The sequence below is a fragment of the Eptatretus burgeri genome, chromosome 2 (assembly GCF_056783735.1).
Source record: "Eptatretus burgeri isolate ZD-2024b chromosome 2, Ebu_testis_v1, whole genome shotgun sequence".
NCBI classification, from domain to species: domain Eukaryota; kingdom Metazoa; phylum Chordata; class Myxini; order Myxiniformes; family Myxinidae; genus Eptatretus; species Eptatretus burgeri.
Window position 1 is genome coordinate 8,167,284 of NC_140962.1, and position 3,965 is coordinate 8,171,248.

Genomic DNA, 3,965 nt, shown 5'->3' on the forward strand with positions numbered 1-3,965 from the left:
TATCCCTTACTATCCTTGAATCGCTTACACCCCATAGAATATTATATATATATTCATCAGGATTTCTTGTTATTCCTGCATCCAAAATAATTTTTTTTTACAACAGGAAACCAATAAAATTTCTTTTGAATTTCTAAAAGAGCCTTACCTTTTCTTAACTTTATATTTTTTTCATTATTTAACATTCTAATTAAATCTAAAGTTGTCGGTTTATCAACATCAGCATAATGCCAATCTTTTATTGAAAATACCTCATTCTTATGTTGTAGAACATATTTATTAAAATACCGAATACCCTTTTCTTGAAGGTATGCTTGGACACAGAAATGATAATTTTCTTGAAGCCTTCTTGCTGTCATTTATGTATTAGAAATATATGTTAGAATAATATTATGGCACGAAACACCTCCCCATCTTCCCATCGTTAAATCATTTTGTATTTCCTTACTTATTATATATAATCCTGTTTTTTCTGTTTTCATGAGATAAACAAGGGCAAAACCATTATTATATTTACCCTTATTAAATTCTTTTATTTGTTGTTTACTAATCGTGGACCCACAAAACTCATTCTCGATACCAAGTGGATAATATTCTTCCTTACAAGACTGATTTAATTGTTCCAGGTCTTCGAGGTTAATTTTAAATGACCAATTATACCCTAAATCATTCATATCATACCCCCATTGTTCTATTCTCATACAAACGATACGCCCTTCTTTATAAAAATTTATTTTAATTCGAACTGTGAATTCTGTATGACCTGGAGATAATATCAACACTTCTGTATCTTTGGAATACACGGCTGTTTTATTTAAGGATATATATTGTGATAAATCGCTTAATCTCACGAAGTCATTCGCGTCAGTCGGGCTTGGATAATTTTTTAATTTATAAGCATTTTTCATGTTATTATTCTTGGTTATATTATATGTATGTCGTTCAGCCTGTGCCTTTGTGTAATAATTTGATAAATCAATATCCAGTTCTTGAGATACACCAAAGATAGAACCATCTTTAACAACATGTCATTTATATTAGATTAAAAATAATGTCATTAAAAATTTTATTTTTGTTGTGTTGAAATAACACATATCGACATAATTGACCACAACACTTGGAATTTAATTCTTGGACTTGAAATGTTTGATAAACACCATTCTGTAAGAATTTTATGACTTCAACAGGTGGTGGAAGACCAAAACTATCAAAATAATATTTATCTTGACTATTAAAAATACAAACCCAATGAGAACCGTTCCCATTATTATCTTCTAAGTTCATAATAATATTCTTTGTATGTTTCGGCACATTTGTTAATTCATCTCTCATACAAATAACCACATTATGAATTTTTAATTTCTTACAATATTTAACAAGTTGTAAATTTGATGTTGTATTCTTTCCAAATTCTTTCAACCACTCATCAATGCTCATTTATTTATTAGAAAGATATAATCCATTACCTCTTTTAGTTAATTTTACACCTGCTTGTGCTATAGAAGAAAGCATATCTCCAACTAACAATCTCGCTTTATCAGGCAGACCTTCAAGTTTTTCAGCAAAATCTACAATTACACCACTTCCACTAATTTGTTTCTCCAACTCTTTGTTATGTCTTTCCAGTTCTTTTTGAGCCTGGAGTTGAGCCTTCCTTTCGTTGACAGTTTTCACCGCTGTTGAAATACCACCCGTCAATGCTCCAACCGCACTTAAACCAGCAAATAAAGGAATTAGAAATGGGAGAAATCCTCCACTCGTCTCGCTTATTGAATATTTTTTCAACATTGGTTTTGTCATTTTAATTTTAAGTGAGCCAGTGTCATTCAAGATTTTAACCTGTTCTCTTGTGAGCAAAACATCAATTCTTACTGCTCCTTTTCTCTGAATTGTATTAACGTTAATCGTACAAGGCTTTTGATTTTGAACACAAGATGATAGTTTATGAAGATTGATTTGATTAACATATACCCCAGTTGGTACTTTGCCACTCATTTATTTAACAAAAAATTATGTGAGACTAATCATCACACCATTATCTGTATTAATCTGCAATTCTGTTTCTTCCAAAAGCAAACAATATGTATCAACTTCTTCACTCTCTCCTCTTTCAATGTATAGGGAAGTATCCACTCGATTAGACTTTATAGTTTCGTTTTGAGCACTCAGGTCAAAGGCATAGATTGGATACAAACTTTCAAATGCTGTCATATCCAAAATAGGTTCTTTATTTCCATTACTTTCACACACCTTTTGGTAAGACTTGTATGCTTCAGCAAAATCATTTTTTTCCCAATTAATTTCCAATCTATCTCGTGGATAAAATGTTCCATCTAGAGAAACGCGAAGTTGTTTCACCTCAGCATTATCACTCAATGCATTATTCTTATCAGTCTGGCTTTCACCATCTGGCTTTTTAAAAATCATCCACAGATATCGTGGCTTTCCTTCCAGAACACCCAAATTCCACGTGTAAGTAGTTTGGTTGAGTTTAACGTGTTGACATCTTCTTTTGAGGTATGATACACTGAGTGGTTTCTTTGAGTTAAGTCTTAGATTCAACATCTCTTCTGTTTTAAGATTAGGAGTATATTCACTGATATACCAACTCATCTCCTCAATTACAAATTTATTCTGATCACTAAAAGCATTACCAACACCAAAAAGCAATCGATTTTCATTATCATTCCTTTGTAGTTGAAATCTAATTTTAAGACCATACAGAACTTTATCATGATCACAAAATCCAAATATACCTTTAAGAGGAACTGCCACAGTAAAACTATTTTCTGCTTTTGTATCATCATTATACATTCCTTTCCTTTGAGTATATCCAGGGTCTGTGTTTGTTCCCGTTGACATATCAGGAATAAAACCTTCGACAGACCCCTTTCCCATTCTATCACTGAATGTATATACTGTAAATTTCATCATTTCAGATACAGCAGAGACATAATCAACCGCTTCAACTTCTTGTGTTCCAATATACAAATGCACACTATCAAACATTTTCCAGAAGAAATCATTTACAAGTGTAGCGTTTGTGTTATTCCCAGCTTTAGTGAATTTAAATTTACACAACAAGAAACTTTCAGAGAGATTCAAATAGGTTTGTTGATTATTTATTTCAAAACTTTTTGTACCATTCGTATTCCAGTCTGTTCCAGTTATTGCATTTACCTTGAAGTAATCTTCTTTTTTAGTGGAGTTTGAGATAATAATAGTATCATCCAAATCATAGATACTATCAATTGCTTCCATACTTGTATTTATTTAGAAAAAAGATGTTAAAACTTTTGAAACCCTGATCCAAGTATTTGAATTATTTTCTGTCGTTCTTGGGGGGACAACTGAGTTTTGCCTTTCTTAATTTCTTTTATTGCTTGTAATTTATGAGATTCCTTCTGAGCATCTTTTATACTCTTTACAGCACCTGCTACATTTCCCACAGCAGAAGCAGTTGAACCAATTAGATCTTTATGTTTAAGAATAGTTGAACCAATACCCATTAGAGTATCAATTATCCCATCTCCTCTAAATTGATGTCCAGCACCCCTTTGTCTCTTAGGTTTATAGTATCCTCTACCAAGATACATACCTTCACCCTTGTAGTATGGAGAAAGGAACATCCCATCCCCTGTAATTATTTTATATTTTCCCAACTCGTGTTTCCTCACAATAACCATCGTGTTTATTTATTGGAAAACTTCACGTCGGTGAATTCTGATGGATATAACTTCTCCATTAAAAGAAATCACACGATTATCTTGGTCGGTTATCCTAAAATTTACTCTGTGTATGGTTTTTCCTGACACAGGTAGATAAACCAAATTTTTAGGTTCCATATTGAATTTATAACCAATTGGTGTTGAGTATGCGCTGAATGAAAATATTGTATTTGTTTTTTTTCCATCATTATAAGCACCATCAATCAAATCACAGTGAATTAACACTGAATTTATTCC